Source organism: Bos indicus x Bos taurus, unplaced genomic scaffold, assembly GCF_003369695.1.
Source record: "Bos indicus x Bos taurus breed Angus x Brahman F1 hybrid unplaced genomic scaffold, Bos_hybrid_MaternalHap_v2.0 tig00011925_arrow_arrow_obj, whole genome shotgun sequence".
Classification (NCBI taxonomy): domain Eukaryota; kingdom Metazoa; phylum Chordata; class Mammalia; order Artiodactyla; family Bovidae; genus Bos; species Bos indicus x Bos taurus.
The window spans coordinates 106,199-126,002 of record NW_020868004.1 but is presented as its reverse complement, the minus strand read 5'-3'; the positions used below and the strand labels follow the sequence as shown (position 1 = coordinate 126,002).

The following is a 19,804-nucleotide window of genomic DNA, read 5'->3' as shown; positions in this document are numbered from 1 at the left end:
CTTGGGGATGAAAAGCCACTTGTCACAGGCCACCTAGCCTGAACCAAGTACAGCAGGGTCTAACATCACAGACTACACTCTAGATCCAGACCCTTTCCCCAGTGCCTGTTTTCTTCTTAGCTGTGACTGATCCCTATCTCTCATTTCCTGAAAAATGGAGCCACAGTGAGGTCTCTTAGTCTTTACTTTTAGCATTGTGATACATTTCTGTTCAGATTATAAAGTCAATGATATTCCTTCAGTAGCCATGATATTTACTGAGGACTTCTTCTGGTACTGTGACCATCGACCTGTCGTTGATGATTTTAGAGCGCACTGATAAAGTGAACCTTTTACAAAGAAGAGCACAAAGCTGGGGTATTTACCAAAGGCAACACAAATATTGGTCTGAACAGGTCACTTCCCAGCAGCACCATCTGCTTCCCATCAGAAGCACGTGATGCTCATATGGACAACCAAGCAAGACAGTAAGTGACCAGTCAGCATGACTGACATGTACCAACCAAAACCTTGTAGCTAAACATGTCATTCTTCTCTCCAACCTGGCAGAGTGAAAAATGATGGGATGAGGTTAATGTTTGAGCATTCTTCACTGTAGCTCTAATATCATTTGGAAAAATGTAAAGAAGACTTTCCAAGCCTATATGGACCACTTTGTTCTCTCCACTTCCCCACAGTGCTCCATATGCCATTCCACCCCATCATCAGAGAAGTGGTTTTCAGAAACAAGACCAAATGCATATTAACATGGAGACAAAGCAAAAGCCTCCAGAGAGAAGAATGGAGAGAAACAGACAGGATAAGACCTTTGGGAGCTGGTTCAAGATCATAGTGAGTGTCCTGGCTAAATGGACCTAATGTGTAGAAGATGACAGACAGTCATGTTGGACTTATGTAGAGATGCTGGGAACTTTTCTGGGGAAGTGGAGTTCATAATCCATCTTATTACTACGAGGAATCTTCTTAGATCATCTAAGGATGAGTTCAGAGAAGCAACAGAAAGGAAACAGACTGGCTGCAAGGAGGAACATGGGAGAGCTTATCTAAAAGCAAAGGAGGAAAAAATAAAATAAAATAAAAGCAAAGGAGGAAACTACTGCCAGGGAGATGGAGGACTTCACACCAGATTACGTGTTTGGCTCTAGCTGGGTGTAGGAGGAGGTTGAGTCTCTGGGGTCTATGTCAGAGGGGCCGGTGAGGTGTACCTCATGTGGAACTTTATTAAAGGAAGTACCTGTGAAACATACTAACTTGATTTTTTCAGGAAAAGTATTTGAATGAAAAAAAAGGGGGTACCTAGAAAATCCATGTCTGGTGCCAAAGTCAGTGATAACAGATATTGTCCTATTTTCAAAAATGATTTAAAGCCTGATAAAATGTCCTAAAGCAAGACACAATTGTGTCTTACCTTAACCTTGGATTCTATTATATCAATTTTGTTTCCCATTTGTTCTTTGGCTCCTACATTGCCTTTGGTATAAAATATGATGAGAAGTGGCTGCTTAATTGCATTCTGAAGCAATTCAGTGTGCCCTTCATTCTAGTCAAAGTAAGAGAGGGCATGGAGGCGATGAAAGGAAAAGGGGTAGGTGGCAAGCACAGAGAATTCAGTCTGGTCTCATGTTCTGTTTCTCCTGTCACTCTGAGAAAATGCAAGCCCAGTTCTTTGTAGAGAATGTCAACATTGCCTGTGCATTGAAGAATGTCAACAGCAAGATTTTCAGTGAGGATAATGAAAGAGTGTGTGTCAGGGGCTGACTAAGGATAAGAGGGCAGGGGAGGGGCATGGTCTTGCTTGATCCCATGCACAGATTTCCTGGAGCTTACCCAGCCCCTCTTGTGTTCTCTACAGATATCTATCTTTGTTGAACCCTGTGACACACCCCAGTCTGTGCAGAAGGCGCTGAAGTCTGAAAAGGTGGGACAGGTAATGCAGACTTAGCACAAGCTGTGCACTCATACCCAGACAGTCCTCTTCCCCAACCCACCCTCAGACTCAGAGCCACTGAACCCCATCCCTAACTCTGCAGCTTACTATGAACAAACCATAGGATGCCTGCCAGCAAGCTCTTGGTATCCAGAGACTCTGCTTTGGCCCTGGTATGGCTACAGCAGTAATTGTAGGGGAGGTGAGGGTAGAGGGTCTGTCTGGGTAGAGCACTCAGAGATGATATCATGGGGTATCACAGTTGGTGCTGTAAGTACACCAGCGTGGACCCTCTCAGCTTGTCTCCCTCATCCTGGCTTCCTGGAGACTTGATAACCTGTCATATTGGAATGACACAGAACTGTAGAAATGGCATGGCTGCTTCCCTTCACATCCATTCAGCAATCATGCCCAACTTGAGGACCTAGGGCCAGTGTTGGGGCTGATGGTGTGGGTGGTCAGATAGATCGGGTAGAAAAAGCAGATTTGTCTCAGTTATCCCCTTTGGGATCCTCACTCTCTTTTCTCATCATAGCTTTTGTCCTTGGACCTGAGCAACAAGAAGCCCTACCTGGTGCATGGCCTGTCCACCCTATAGAGAATGCTTCCACCAAAAACTTGAACCTCTCCAACACTGAGGCGAGGTGGGGCACCCAGATCCTCCTTTGAAAGAAATGTGGGAAGCCTCATGGGGTGGTGACAGATGAGCGGAAGTGGATTTGTAGGGAAAGGAAGGGTGTGGGTGCAGGGCCATCTGGTCCATGTGGGTATTCCCATAATTCCAGGTGAAGGCTTCAGGGGAGATGGGCAACAGTCAGCAGCTGGAACCAGAAGGGATGTGTGCAGACAGAAATACTGTGTGCACCGCTTTCCGTGATAACCAGTATGAGGTCTTCCTCTGCCTTGTCTCTACACCCCTATGTCTCACCTGTCCCCTCCTCCGTCCACTCCATATTCATCCCCTTCCATCTCCCTCCCTACCTCCTGAGCCCCACCTCAGTCACCTCCCTGCCACAGCATCCTGGGCCTGAGGGCATCCCTGAGGTGTGTCCTGACTTTTTGAAAGAGTGCTGGACCCCCAGTGAGGCAGCAAAGCACCAGGCTCTCTCCCCATATCCTCTTCTCTCCACAGCCTTCCCTGGGTCCTGAAGGAAGGAAGGGAGGGAGGGAGGGAGGGGAAGAAGGCCTGCAGACTGGATTTGAAGTGCTGGCCCTTGTGGAACCAAAGAAGGGAGTCGGAACAGTCTGGCTGGGAGTTACCCATGGAAGGAGATGAAAGAGAGGGTGGTAGGAAGGAATGGAATAAACAGTCTCTCTCTGAGTCAGTCCATGGATTTGTGACATGGGTGAGATGACCTAAGAGCCCTGGAATGGTAGGATACTGGGCTCTGTGGGGGGGCACACAGGGCTGTGATGATGTAAGTGACTTGCTCCAATGAGGAAGGTCATGTCCACAGTTTCACGGACTTTTCTCTTTTGTCTTAATTTTGACAGCACCATCCTGGAATTGTTCCCCAGGTTAAAAAGCTTGGTAAGTGCATTCCTTGATCACAGACTCCTCTAAAGAGCACTGACAGTGCCCATAAACTACTCTGAAATCTATTAGGACCCATTCAAGTTCCATTTTTGAACTTGACCCTTAAATGTCCTGGGGGAGGGGGGCGTACCATTCTCTGTGGGAACCTGAAAAGGCTCTGGATCTTCTTTAGCCATGTGTGCCACAGGCTTCAGGTAAACCATGGAGGTGACTGAAAATGTAGTCCTACCACTGGCATTTCCAGGGACACTTTCTTCCCTGACCTCTGATCCCCAACCCATCCTGGGCCCATCCTTTTCCCTGACCATCCAGCACCACATCCTGGACTGCACTGCTGACTTCCTCTTCCCTCCCCTAGGATGGCCAGGAGACACTCTCAGGTTCTAAATGTGCTGTGGAAGCCCCCAAGTGCTTACCAATGTACAAGGTGAGCACAGAGGATCCAGCAGGGTTCCAGGTGGTACAAGAGGGTGTGTCAGCCCTTGTCCTGAGGACTGTTTTAATTCCAGGGAAGTTTCTCTGGATCTGATCAGGTGAAGAGTCAAATCCTGCAATTCCTGCAGCAGTAAGTACCCCTGGGAATCTGAACAAGGGGAGGGCCAGGACAGGGGAGGCCACCCAAGCTCAGGTCTGCTCATGGGAGTTTTCAAGTCTTCTTTGCGCTTCAGACCACAGAGAGAGACTCGCCTCACTTCTTCCCTCAGCTATTACTTGATCCATGACTATGGAGATCGCCAGGGACTGCTGGGCTTTTATCATGAGGAGGCCTGCTTCTTCCTGACCATTCCATTCCACTCCAAGGACTCAGGCTTGTGAGTATCACAGTGTAGACTCCGCCTCCAGGACATGTGGTTCCCCAGCAGATGCAGGCCAGCTCCTGCTGACACCTATGCTGGCCAGACCACCACCCACTGTTCCTCTGTGTCTCCTAGAAGCAGCATGCGTGCGCACTTCTTGGACAACAGGAATATGAAGATGCTCAAGGACCCCAGTGAGTGTGTGGTGGGAAGAATGGGCCGGAAAGGGTGGTAAGGGGGCCAATCACAGGCTCCATCGTGTGGCTGCCCTGACTTTCCCTTCTTCCCCTCCCCCACAGACCCGTGTGTCCAGATGATGAAACACACAAAACATGACATTGTGCGTGCCCTCTGTGCATTACCCAAAACTCAGCATGACTTCAGCTCCTTTGAGGTGGACACACCTGCTTCTCGCTTGGTGGTGAGGGGCAGAAAGGCGCAGGTGGGAAAGAGGATGAGGGGTGACTGAGTACCTGGTCTCTTCCTTATCAGGAAACGATGTTCTGCTTCTCTGTCAGTGGGGTGTTCAAGGAAGGTGAGTGTGTGTAGCCCGCTCCCCCCAGATGCCACACTGCTCTCTCGCCTGGTCAGGCTCCCTCCCACCAGAACTCTTCCTTCCAGATTCCCTCCCCTGCCCTCCCCTCCCCAGCCCTCAGTCTTCCCACAGACAACCCAGGTCTGAACTGCGTCCATGTCTGCCCTGCCCACCCTGGACACTAGGGACACAGGCTGTGGAGTTTGGTGGCTCCCATACCAGATCCTTACACTGAGAACCTGGGCTACTACTTAACCTCACAGTTTCCTCATAATATCCATCTCTTCAGCACCTGAGAAAAATGCATCCCATGAACTTGTGAAGTGGTTGTCATGGGGACATGTCACTGGGAGCAGACATCTCCTACAGTTGCCCTCCCCATTCCTGACATGCAACTCCCCATGTGAACAGCTATCCCCTCAGCATGAGTGTCAAGTCAGACCCTGACTGGGGAATGACGTGGGAGCCTGTAAACACGTGGGGTTCTTAGGGGGTACTCTTGCTTATTGTTTGTTGTTTGTTGTTGAAGTGGAAGGAATTTCTCAGGGCTGTGTCTGTGCCTTCACCTGGACCTTCACCACTACTCCCACCAACTTTTCCAGGTGAGAGCCATGTTGTGGGTGGGATGGCCCATCCAGTCTGGGCTCAGGGCCCTGGGCATGTGGATGCAGATCTTAGGCTGACTCAGTATTGTGGAAAGCCAGCAGGGAGATCCAAGGACCAGTCTAGCCTAGTGGTTAGGAAGAGCATGGGCTCTGGAATCAGCACATGGGTTCTCTCCTTGACCCAGTGCTCACTCTCTGTGTGACCTTGGTCAAGTCACATGATCTGTCTGTGACTCTGTCTTCTTCTGAAAAAGGGGGATCAGACTGTACACTCCTGTACTGTAATGTACTGAGTTACTGTTCAGGGCAAATGTGAAGTTGTCCCTGGGTTGGGGAACAGACTGTCCATTGAGTGAAGCTGGTAGACAATCTCTCTGAAGGTGAGCTCTGTGCGAGGCGCAGCGGAACCAGTTAAGGAGCCTGGGGACAGACACAGGAGGGTATGGAAGGGATCTAGTTGCTGAGTGTTAGTGTGGAGCAGTCAGGACTGGGGTGCAGGTGGTCCATCCATAAATTGTCCACATGTGCATTTTTCCTCCAGTCTTTGTATAGTGAATGAAGAGCTGTTTGTAAGGGAAGCCAGTCCCAGTGAAGCTCAGCGTCTGCATTCTCCATCCCAGTGCCTACACTGTCGACCACGTTCATGTTCCGCCTCTCCCCTGAGTAGCAGGAAATGGTGTGGGCTTTCTCCTCCCAGTGTGGAATCACCTCCAATAGTCTCAGAAGTGACTGCTGCGTTTGCATGGAGTTGGGAGGGAGCTGGGAGGAGTGGACGAGTAAGTAATGGGAACTTGAATGTAAATTGTTTTCCTTGTTTATTTCAGTTATTTCTACGCTGAACATTTCATTCTTAGTACATAGTAAGCTACTAGTTGTTTTGAGCAGGCTTGTATCACTTTTGTGAGTTTGGTGAATCCTGCGCCTGTCTGTACAGACAGTTGGGTTTTCAGGCACTTTTATCTTGATACACTGGGCCTGAGGTTCATTCCACTCTGTATGTCACAGTAGATGTCCAGTGGGGAGCAGGGAAAATCATTGTTCCACAACATACCACCCAAAGATACCCCTTTAATGTTTTCATCTTCATTATGTCTTCCTTGAAGTTTGCTTATGTAGGTATAGGCATATTTGTGCATATATATATAGAAAATGAGATCTCATCGTGAGAGAGAGAAAAGGAAACCAGAGACAGAAACGAAGAGAAAGAGAGGCATGTGGCTGGATGGGGAAGTGAAGTCCAAGGATTGATTACTTAATCCTCAATGCCTTGAAACTTGAGTAAGATTAAAAGTTAATGTGAAGGAGCCATCCCATCTCATTTTTTACCCTAAAATTTTCCCATGTACTCATTTTCTTTCTTAACCTCTTATTTCTACTGCAGAGTAAAGAGATATTTCAAATGGGATAGTGTAAATTTTAAGCCCAATATATATTGAGTTATTAGTGAATGAAAGAAATACCATTGTATTTCAGTAAAATGGTAGTACTTTTAGTGTTTTGTCCCACATGGAGGCAGCAGATATTGGAAATTCTGGTGTGACATGGCTGGATGTTGCATGATCTGATACCCTCTGCAGTGTTGAATGGGAGACAGGTCCAACATTTTCCTATCAATGTATTAACATAAGGAGCAGTTCAGGAGCAGCAGTTAGGCAACACCACAGCTTACTGCCCTGTTGCCATCTCTCACTGAAATCACCAGGTGAGTCAAAGGCAAGCCTGTCTTCCCAGCATGGGGACTGAATCAGAGTCTGCTCACAGATATGATGTTGGGTGCCTCTTAGGAGCTTCTGAGTCTCCCAAGAGATTAGAGTTCCTTCTCTCTTTAGAACTTTGAACTCCAGCCGTATCAGAGAGGCCTTGCTTCCTTTCTAATGATATCTACTTTCTCATTAGGAGAACCATGAGAAATGACAGCGCCTGCCTTAGCCCCAGGCTTTCTCACTCACTCCTCAGGACAGCTCTGTGTTAGAGATGAGTCCCATTTCACAGATGATAGAGCTGCTCCTCTTATAGCTTCTGTCGCCTGTCCAGATAAGCAGGAACTTTGGGTGAGGTTCTGTCCCTTGCCCTCTCTGGAGGACAATGGAGCAGCCTCCCTTTTAGACTATGGGCTAGAGAAATGGTCACTTTGCTCTCCTGTGATATAACAGGCTCAAGGGGTACTCCCTCAAAAGCCCCTATTGATGAATATAATACTGCACAGACATGTGCACATGCATTCATTACCTAAGAAAAGAATTCATTATGTTCAGTTTCATGAGGAGATGAATTAGAATTAAAATGAATTGCCAGCATATCTACGTGTGTGTGTGTGTGTGTATGTGTGTGTGTGTATCATCGGGCTGTGTGTAGGAAATGTATAATATCATTACTTATAAAAGCACAGTATGTCAGGTAAATATGTGGAGATGACATACCTCTGAGAGAAAGACATTTCCTTCTTTACCTCGGAGTCTCCTTTCCCTAGTGTGCAGGGCAACTTTTGAGGACTGGGGAAAAGAGAGTATCATTTGCATGTGGAAGCCCTTTAAGAATCCAGTCTGGAAGGTTCCACAGGGGCACTTTTTCTGATACCCAGAAGCAAAGAGCTGAGAGATGGCAATGGAAGGGCAGCTATGGTGGCCTTCAGTGGAGAGGAGCTGATCAGGGCAGAGTGCTTCAGCTAGGCACCTCCCTGGTAGCCTCCACGTCACCACTGTCTGCAGCTGAGAACCAGGAACGCTATTGGGTAAGAATCTTCCCTGGGTCGTTAGAGGATGGGCACAGGGCCAAGCACCCAGGGAGAGCCCAATGCTTGTCTGCATCTTTCACCTCCGCAATCTTCACTTCCTATGTACTCCACTCTCAGTTGGGTTCATCCCTAACTTCTTGCTGATTACCACCTCCACCATTCATATTTTGGCTGAGTAGTAAGAAAAATAATAGTACACATAAAACTGAAAAAAAAACCATAAAAATGATAAAAGATACCAAGCACACATATTAGATAAATGACTAACTTATCAAGGTAAATCATTCAGCACATAATGGTTCACAGCATCAAATCCTGGTCTTCTGACTGAAAAGGCTCTGCCCATCACCTCTGTTTCTATAGTGAGTGTACTTATGCGTTAGGACTGAGGCCAACACAGGTAAGGGACTCAGCACAGGTCCTGTGGTCAGCTGATGACTCTGGAACTGGAGATTTGCTTGATGACTTCTGTCTAGCTGACCTGTGCCTATTCTCTGCTCTCCTGTACTAATCCTTCCTTGGGGGTTCAATAAGAAGTTACTTCTGGTCAAACTAGAGTTTGAAAAAAGACACCAGAAAGTGTGAGGAAATAGGAATTGATGAGATGGAACCAACGTTTACTTGATGCTACATTTCCAGATACTTTTTCAAATCTCCTATTTAAGAGGACATAGGCAGAAATGTTCTGAGGTGCTGCTAGTGGTAAAGAACCTGCTTCCCAATGCAGATAGACATAAGAGAGCAGGTTCGATCCCTGGGTCAGGAAGATCCCCTCGAGAAAGAAATGGCAACCCACCCAGTATTCTTGCCTGGAGAATCCCATGGACAAAGGAGCCTGGTGGGCTGCAGTCCATAGCATCGCATAGAGATAGACACAGCTGAAGCGACTTAGCATGCACACACAAGATGCAAGGTGGGCCAGGAGTAATACATCTCAAAGTCCCGTTGTATATGAGCCGTTCTCTGAGGTTTTCTCCTTTTCTTCTAACAAGTCTATAAGTAGGCGCCCGCAGTCCTGTTTTACAGATGGTCAGCCTCAGGCTGACAGAGAATGTAAAATTTCCAGGGTCAGATGCTTACCCTTTGCCCTCTGCACAGGCCAAACCAGCAGCTGCATTTTAGATGATGGATTTCCAGGGCTTAAAGACTGATCGTGGAAAATTCACCTGATGTAGAATCTAGGTTGTGTCATGCTCCCCACTGGACATGAAGATGATAATGGGGACGAAGTCCTACTCCCTGGGCCAGGAGGAATGGGTGTGGGGGCCACAGTGATTACCTGATTCCTGAGGTGCTGAACTGAACCCAGGAGGCAGCACAAGCTGTTACTCTTTGGAAAGAGGACCTGGATTGTAGGACAGTAACATGTTCAACTACTATATGAAACCTGTTTTACATTTTATCTCATTCAGCCCTACTCTTTTCAAGGCCAATATGCACTCACAAACAGTGAGAAAGAGAGTTTTTTGCGTGTGATTTTTTTTTTATTTTTTACTTTACAGAATTGTATTGGTTTTGCCATACATCAACATGCATCTGCCACGGGTATACACGTGCTCCCCATCCTGAACCCCACCTCCCACGTCCCTCCCCATACCATTCCTCTGGGTCATCCCGGTACACCAGCCCCTAGGTTCCTGTATCCTGCATTGAACCTGGACTGGCGATTCGTTTCTTATATGATATTATACATGGTTTAATGCCATTCTCCCAAATCATCCCCCAAATCATCCCCCCCTCTCTCCCACAGAGTCCAAAAGACTAAGCTTATTATACAGAGTGAAGTAAGCCAGAAAGAAAAACACCAATACAGTATACTAACGCATATATATGGAATTTAGAAAGATGGTAACAACAACCCTGTATGCGAGACAGCAAAAGAGACACAGATGTGTGTGAATTTTTTAAATTGAGATACAGCTGATGTAGGGCATTATTTTCAGGTGTACAGTAAAGCAATTTGGATATATATATGTATTTCAGCTTATTATCCATATATTATTATAAATTAATCAGTATAATGTCTGTACCTTACTGTAATTCCTTATTGGTTACCCTTTTTGTGATAAAAGCTTGTATCTGTTAACCCCAAATTCCTGTTAATTAATTTCTGTCCCTCCCCACTCCCTATCCCCTTTGGTAATCATAAGCTCAGTTTGTCTGTCTGTGAGTCTGTTTCTGTATTGAATATAGATTCATTTGTATGATTTTTAAGATTCAACATATAAATGATATCATATCATAGTTACTTTCTCTTTCTGACTGACTTAACTAACTATAATATTCACTAGGTCTGTCTATGTTGCTGCAAATGGTAATATTTCATCCTTTTATGGCTGAGTGATGGTCCACTGTTTGGGTGACTGTGTGTGTGTGTGTGTGTGTATCATATCACATCTTCTTAAGCTAGTCATCTGTTGATGGGTACTTGTGTTGTTTGAGTGTCTTGATTACTGTAAATGGTGCTGCTATGAATGACAGTTTTCTTTTCTTCCGGCTATGTTCCCAGAAGTTGAAATGCTGGATGCTATGGTAGCTATATTTGTAGCTTTCTCAAGTACTTCCATACCAATCTCCATAGTGGCTGCACCAATTTAATTCCCACCCGCAGTGTATCAAGGTCCCTTTTCTCCACACCCTCTCCAGAACTTATTATTTGTAGACTTTCTGATGATAGCCAGTCTGACCCATGTGAGGCATAACCTCATTGTGCTTCTGATTTGCATTTCCCTAATATTTACTTATGTTGAGCCTCTTTTCCAGTTCCTCTTGGAGATCTGCATCTCTTTGGAAAAATATTTAGATCTTCTCCCCATTTTTTCATTTTGTTGTTTACCTTTGGTTATAGAGTTGTGCATTTTGGATATTAAATCCTTGACAGCCACGACATTTCAAATATTTTTCTCTCATCCCATAAGTTGTCATTTCATTTTGCTGATGGCTTCCTTTGCTGTGCAAACCCTTTTAGGTTTACTTAGGTTCCATTTGTTTATCTTTGTTTTAATTTATTTTGCCTTGGGAGACTGATCTAAGAAGATATTGCTATGATTGTTTTGTCAGAGTGTTTGTTGCTTCTGGTCTCAGAATTCTAAGAGTTTATATTTAGGTCTTTAAACCATTTTGAGTTTATTTTGTATATGGTGCGAGGGGGTGTTCTAATTTCACTGATTTACATGTAGCTGTCCAGTTTTCCCAGCACCACTTGTTGGAGAGACTGTCTTTTCTCCATTGTACATTCTTGCCTCCTTTGTTGAAGATTAATTGACCATAGGTGCATGGGTTTGGGCTTGCCGGGTGGCACTAGAGGTGAAGAATCCTCCTGCAATGCAGGAGACGTGGGTTCCATCCCCGGGTCAGGAAGATGCCCTGGCAGAGGGCATGGCAACCCACTCCAGTATTCTTGCCTGGAGAATCCATGGGCAGAGGAGCCTGGTGGGCTACAGTCCATGGGGTTGCAAAGAGTCAGACACGACTGAAGTGACTTCGCACGCAGGCACACACTCGTGGGATTATGTCTGGAATCTCTACTCTGCCATTGATACATATGTCTGCTTTTGTTCCAGTATCAAGTTGCTTTGATGACTGTAGTTTCCTAGTATAGCCTGAAGTCTGGGAGGGTTATGCCTCAAGCTTTGTTCCTTAACTCAGGATTGCTTTGGTAATTCTGGGTCTTTTTGTAGTTCCATATAAATTTTTGAAATATTTGTTCTAGTTCTGTGAAAATGTAATAGGTTTTTTTTGATAAGCATTGCATTAAATATGTTGATATCTTTGGGAGGTGTAGACATGTTTAAGTGTTCTGATCTAAGATCATGGGATATCTTTTGAATTCTTTGAATTTTCTTCCAATTATTTGATCAAGGTTTTAGAGTTTTTATGTCTTGGTTAAGTTTATTCTTAAGTATTTTTGATGGCATTTTAAATGGGATTGTTGTTTTTGTGTGTGTGTGTGTTTTTTTTTTTTTTTTTGCAATCTCTTTCTGATATTTCTTTATTAGTGTGATGGAATGCAATAGATTCCTATAGATTAATCTTCTATTCTGCTACCTTGCTCCGTTCATTTCAGGGAACAGAATGTAAAAGTTAAGTAACATGACCTAGGAAACAGCATTATTAACTACTACTTCAGGATTCATAAACGGGAGTTACAAAAATGATTCAGCATTTCCCATTTTATACTTTAACTGACATTCGACATCCCAGGAAGCATCATTATTCAGTTGTTCTTTTCAAAACAATGTGAAGAACATGCAAAACACTAAAACTCATTACAAAGTATTGGATACCCTCTGCATAACAACATTAAAAGCTGTGTAAACACCTGGAGATATTATATTCACATATAGATTTCTTAAGCTATAGAGTAGGTCAATGATATCAAGAGCACACAAAAACACTTGACTTTTTTTTTTATACCATTCATTTGTGAATGATGCAATTTATTTTTTCAATTTTTTTTAATTTTTTTAATTTTTTTTTAATTTTTTATTCCTTTATTTCTCATGTGTTCCACATCCTGAACCCTCCTCCCTCCTCCCTCCCCATACCAACAAAAACACTTGAAAAGAAAAAAAAACTATGTAAATAAGTAAGAATTAAATCATATTAAGTGAACAGGATTGTCATGATGTACCAAAAATATGATGCTATTTTTTGCAAAGAATATATATCAGCATGGGTGTATGAGTGTGATTAAATATGTTAGTGCATTACATGCAGAGAAAAATCTGGAAAGTAGGCACCAAGAAGTTAAGAGAAACTCATGTCTCTATTTTTTCCATATGTGTTAAACAAAGAGAAGTATTAATTGGTGACTTATCAACATATTAAGAGAAAGTTTTGTAAAACGGGTTTATCAACAGCTGAGTCACAAAAGAATAGTGTAGAAATACATTCATTGACTTAGGTATTAAACAGATCTCTGTAATGATTATTCGGTGAATATGCATTGTCAAAGATAGAGGATGTTTTTATTTTATAACGTTGCCTTTCTAGGGTGTTTTCAATATGTAATTTACTGAATAAAATGTTGAAAATACAAAAAATTGCACGCTGATAAAGATACAACATTCATATATTGATTGTTTCAGAAGGCGTTGAAAACAATGTATTTGACAGTTTTCTATATGTGTGTGTATTTATATGTGCTTTTTGTCTCAAATTGTTTATATCAATTATCCATACACTAATTCGTGCAGCTTTCTACTCAATTCACTAGGAGGCTGGATTTCCAGTCCCGGGCTTGACCATCCCAGCATGGGCATAAACACAGAAGGATTGCTGCCAGTGTGAAGTCTAGAAATCTTGGCCTGTGGAGGGGAATCCGTTCCATTCCACACCAATACCACGGCTCTTTCCGTCCCCCATCCTTTGCCAAACCCCCAGTTCAGACATTCACACCTGCAGTTCTGACTCTGTTCACCAGGTGGCAGCACTGTCAATTGTCTACATATTTTTCTTTCTCTCTCTCAAGGAAGACATTATTTTTTTCAAAGTAAAAAGTTTCCTAAAAGACAGAAGTAGGTACAACGGGCTTTAAGTTTCTTTGAAAATTCAGACGTGTGTAAAAAGACTAACAGGATATGCGTGTAGTTTCTATCCTGCTTCTCACTGAGGTATTATGTATACCGTGTGTGTACTATGTGGAGGGACTGTCGGTCCGATTCCTTATCTGCACCTCAGCCTCTCTGTCTTCATCCGCAGACCTGCATAACGGTAAATGCCAATTGGAAACATGATGGACGTTAGTGGCCATCCCTTGGGGATGGGAATACAACCCTCATCCCTTTGACTTCAGACTTCATTCTAAGCAAGATTAGTCCAAGCTTGACCCTGAGTCCTGGAAACTGTCATGGAAACAAGAAATGATGTAGGTGAGTGGGAGAGCTTGTAACATGGGACAATGTGGCACCTTCTAACTCAAACCTCTGTCCTTTTGCATAGGACTAATACCTACTTATTACCTTTTCTGACTGGGCATTGCTCAGAGAGTCAAGGATGAGGTGGTCAGTGTTGGTTTCAGTTTTGCTTCTTCTCACCAGATCCAGCTGCAGGTTTCCCTTTCTTTTGTTCTGTCAAATGGTACACTTTGGAATTGGTTTGGAATTTATTACCCCTGAGGAGATAAGAGGGTGGTTCTATCCATTTAGTCATCTGAGATGTCCATTTGAGATGACATGGAATTCCTGCTTTATAAAGATGTTCTCTGCCAGTCAGGGGGAGCCTGGCATGTATCCACAAGAGATGGAAAAGAATAGAGACTGAGCTATCAAGACAAACACAGGACAGAAACTCTGGTCTGTTGGGGGCCAGAGTGAGGTACTCCGCCGGTGACAAAGGTCATGAGGAAGGAGGCTCGACATACACAAAGGCGGGATCGAGCCTCAGGAGTCCCCCTGGAACTCCTCGAGCATCTACCCCCATAACCAGAGACTGCCTACTTTACTACTTTGTGCTCACCTACACCTCTGACTTTACGGGGGGCTGTCCCCCACCACCTCTTTTGGAGAAGGAGTTAACTTAGAGCTCCAGTTTATAATAATTCCTGGGCGTGATAAGAGTGTTTTAACCTACAAACTCCTCTGAAGGTTCTCTGGCCTGCCTGACAGGCTTGTCTGGCCACATGTGATCACTCACAGCCTCCCAACCGTGAGAGGCACAAGATGCTTTAAACCTTCTAAAAACAGGTTCCTTAGAAAAGTTAGAAAACTATTAGTATAAGTATAATGGGCTAATTAGAAATTGTGTTGGTGAAGGGTTTTTCATTTGTTGAGCCAATGTTTGTTGCTAAGTCTCCATATCCCCTGCCCTTACACACATTAATGAATATATAGAAGAAATAAGTATTAACCTTTGATATTAATCACGTTAGACCTTAGGCTAAGTAAATTCTTTCCTTAACTAAAACCCACTACACCCTCACCCTGTAGGAATGTAACTTTATTTGGGTGGCGTCTGTTTTGAGAATAATCAGCCCTGGAGAAATAAGTGTCCAGATTGACTGACCGCTGTCACAAGGAGAGGGTCATAAATTGTCCGCAGGCCCCCCTGGCCAGAAGATGATGTAACACCCCTAAGACCTCTGTATACATTTGTATGAAGCACCTGACTTTGATAAAAGTCAGGACTGCTGACCCCGCGTGACTTTTGCATAACATCTCAGTGTATAAAAGTAGACCATGGAAAATAAAGAATTGGGATCAGTTTCTCGAAATACTGGTCTCCCCATGTCGCTCTCTCTCTCACTCTGGTTGAGTCTCCATCTGGAGCGCGGAACCCACCATGCTTACTAATTATGCCTGGGCTTCTAAGATCCGACCGGGGAGGCCTCAGTGTCTCCTCTCCTTCGGGAGAACGGAAGGATGCCTGCGGCCTACGTAAGTGGTGCAAACTTCTTGTCTTGAGGTTTTATTGGTCTCCCGCGTAAACCAAGCTACTCAGCCTCTTTTCTCCACTGAATTTTCCTACTGAGCTATCCTCATCCTATTACTCTTTATATCTTTGATAAAATATTTAAATAAATAGGTCGCCGACGCCGTCCCCCCTTCGAATACCCTGGATCAGCCGGGGCAGGACCCCGGCACTGGTCCAAATGCCCAATTCTATTGACTCAAAGAAATGGTTTTCCCAGATTTCTCCCATGATGGTCACTTGTTTTCTGGGTTCCTCTTACACCTGACACTCTCATATGATCCTTTGCTCTCTTTCTCCTGTCCACAAATGTACACCCCCAGTCGTTTCCTCTAGAAGCTAGTAGTTGAGAAAAGTTTTCCAAAGATGACTTCAAATCCAGAAACAGGAAGGGAAAACCATGGTAACACTCGATTCCATTAAAAATTGCATGGCAAAAAATCACATAAGCAAAGTAAAATGAAAAATTACACATTGGGGAAAATATACAACTTATCTAACCAATGAAGTTTATGTCCTTGTACAGAAAGCTTATGAAAATAAAAGGCAAATTAGAACATTCTGAAGGAGATAGTGTACTACATACAAAGAAATATTTCCAGAAAATATGTTCCTTAAACATGTTAAAAACTATTTAACCTAACTCTTGACTAAGAGATGCAAAGAGAAAAAAAAAAAACAACAACAAGATGCCTCTTCTCATCATTTACATAGTCTGTGAAGTAATATGGAGACATATACGTTGCTGGTTGTAATGTGACATGGTACAACTCCTAACCAGGGAATTTGTTATGATTTTATAAAATTACCAGGAGACTTACCATTGGAATCAGCAACCTCTTCTAAGAAATTACCCTAAAGTAACAATGTAAAAAGAAAAAAAGATTTAAGTACAAAATCATTCCTGCCAGAATAATGCATACAGCAGAAGATAAGAAACAAGACATATACAACATATATATTCAACCAGCCCCCTGTTGCGAGGGTCTGGTTGAATAAACTGTGGTCCATCTACATCCAAAAGGACTATGCAGCTATAAAAACCAATAAGAGTAAAAAAACCCAATAAGACTCTCTTTCTCTATTGCTATGGAGTCATTGTTCAGTGATACTAAACAACAGCTGTAGAAAACTGTAGAGCTGCTGCTGTCCCATAGGATAGCCACTAGCCTCAAGTAACTACTTACAGTAAGTTAAATTAAAATTACATGGCATTAAGAATCAATCACAGTTGCCACGTTTTAGTAGCTAAATGTTCAATTCCTGAATAAAATGTTAGTTAATGACTGCCGTGTTGAACAGCACAGATACAGAACATTTTCCTCGCTCCACAGAAATTTCTATTGGATAGCACTGGTATAAAGTATGACAACTTTTACATCTGAAAGGAGAAACAAATGTATGTTATCTGTTCTTATATTCTCTAAACTGGGCAGTAAATACAATTGATGATAAAAATGTGTACCTATAAGGGGACAGAAGAGCAACCCAGGATGCATGACAATGATGTAGATTTTCTGACTATGAAATCTAGGTTTATTAGCTCTATTCGCTGAAAGGGGAAAGAAACATTGACCAATCTAGTAGCAATCAGCAACTGTAGTCCCTGCACTGAATTTTCTAAACACATTTCCCACTGAAAGGCACCAGGCTTCCTGGAGAAATGCCTGATTTCTGGTCTAGGTAAGGATTGTACAAGGTGGGTCTGGACTGAACTCTCGTAACAGAAATTATATCAAAAAGAAAAATAACCTGAGGGGCTCCCACTGACCAAAGATAGAACAATTGGACCATCAAAAACATTCATGCTCATAATGGGGACTGCAGCCATGAAATGAAAAGACGCTTGCTCCTTGGAAGAAAAGCTATGACCCACTTAGACAGCATATTAAAAAGCAGAGACATTACTTTGCCAAGAAAGGTCTGTCTAGTCAAAGCTATGGTTTATCCAGTAGTCATGTATGGATGTGAGAGCTGGACTATAAAGAAAGCTGAGTGCTGAAGAACTGATGCTTTTGAACTGTGGTTTGGAGAAGACTCTTGAGAGTCCCTTGGACTGCAAGGAGATCCAACTAGTCCATCCTAAAGGAAATCAGTCCTGAATATTCACTGGAAGGACTGATGCTGAGGCGGAAGCTACAATACTTTTGGCCACCTGATGGGAAGAACCGACTCATTGGAGAATCCCCTGGTGCTGGGAAAGATTAAAGGCGGGAGGAGAACGGGATGACAGAGGATGAGATGGTTGGATGGCATCACCAACGTAATGGACATGAGTTTGAGTAGGCTCCAGGAGTTGGTGATAGACAGGGAAGCCTGGCGTGCTGCAGTCCACGGGGTGGCAAAGAGTCGGACACGACTGAGTGACTGAACTGAACTGACGTAGGGAATCCTCAGGCTCCCAACACGGGAGTCATCTGCTGTTCCCACTCTCAGCTTCCCTCCACAAGCCTGGCCACCTGCAGCCTGTGAGAGGTGGGCCAGGCCCAACTGCAGGGAATGGGTCTTGAAGGGCAGCCTGGGGGGCCTTGCAGAAACTTGGGGTGCAAAGGAAGTTCTGGGGTCTGTCCTTTGCACTCAGACATTGAAGGTCCATTTCAGTGCACCCCTCCCCAATATCTAGAAGCTTAAATGAGGCCAAAGATCGAGGGTGTGAAGGTTTAAAATATCCCAGCTGGCTCCAGATGGGGTGGACCATGAAATTGAAGCCAGCAAGAGGGCCTAGGGGGCTCATTGCCTAGTAGGGGAGCCGTGGGGGTCTTCAAAGCCTTCAGCAGGCCACGATTGGCTGCCCCAGCCCAGGAGGCTTTGCCAAGGAAAGCTGTCACCAGCCCCCCAGTTTGAGCCTCACCTTAACACACCCCAGTAACCCCCTGAACACCCGATGCCACAATTTGTTCACACATCCCCTCGGGCCCCCAGACCACAAGATGACCACATGCTGCATGTGGGTACATTCAGCCCAGCACACTTGCCAGGAGGATCAAGCATGTAGGAGGTGCCCCAAGGAAAGGGGACACCAGGGGTCAAAGATGAGGTATGCCTGCTCACACAGATAGGTAATAGTTGTGGACCCAGGAATCATTTATGACTCTGCCGTATGATCATCCCAATTGAGCAGCCTCAGGGAAATCACATGGCTAAGAGAAGGGAATCTGTCTCTAAACAAATGTTACATTCAACAGTTAGGAAGGGTCTCCACTTCCCAGCATTTTAACTAAGGTCTTGAGTTGACAGTAGTTTCTCAACATGCATCACTCTGTCCTTTCCAAATAAACTCTCTTGAAATGAAGGCAAGCTCGTGGGTTTAACCACCCAGTTAGCAAAGCAGTGAACACCACAGAGACGGGAAAGGTTGAGAGCCTTCATGAACATCCAGAGGGGCAAATGTTCAAAGGGCAGGTTTCAGGGAAAATTTAGTCCCAGGATCATTCAAAGTCCCCATAAACAGTCAACAGAGGTAAATGAAAGCACCTTTGAAGTACCTTCCTTGTTGTTGTTCAGTAATTGCTCATGTCCAGCTCTTTGCAACCCTATGGACTGCAGCACACCAGGCTTCCGGTGCCCTCCGCTATCTCCCGGAGTTTGCTCAAACTCATGTCTACTGAGTCCATGATACTATCCAACCATCTCATCTTCTGCCATCCCCTTCTCCTCCCGCTTCAATCTTTCCCAGCATCAGGGTCTTTTCCATTGAGTTGGCTCTTCACATCAGGTGGCAAAAATACTGGAGCTTCAGCTTCAGAATCAGTCCTTCCAGTGAGTATTCAGGGTTGGTTTCCTTTAGGATTGACTGGCTCCATCTCCTGCTGTCCAAGGGACTCTCGTGAGTCTTCTATAGCACCACAATTCAAAAGCATCAATTCTTGGGCGTTCAGCCTTCTTCGTGGTCCAACTGTCACATCACTGCATGACTACTGGAAAAATCATAGTATTATACGGACCTTTGTCAGCAAACTGATGTCTCTGCTTTTTAAGACGCTGTCTAGGTTTGTCATAGCTTTACTTTCAAGGAGTGAATGTCTTTTAACTTCCTGACTACAGTCACCATCAGCACTAATTTTGGAGCCCAAGACTATAAAATCTAACACTGTTTTCATTTTCCCCCATATATTTGCAATAAAGTGATGGGACCAGATGCCATTATCTTCATTTTTTTGAATGTTGAGTTTTAAGCCATTTTTTTCACTCTCCTCTTTCGCCTTCATCAAGAGGCTCTTTAGTTTTTCTTTGCTTTCTGCCATTAGAGTGGTATCATC

General features: G+C 44.2%; 1 pseudogene; it reads left to right on the top strand.

Moving 5' to 3' along the window:
- The first annotated feature begins 309 nt into the window (after positions 1-309).
- The window catches only part of LOC113889396, a 40,690-nt pseudogene continuing 21,195 nt past the window's right edge, over positions 310-19,804 (top strand).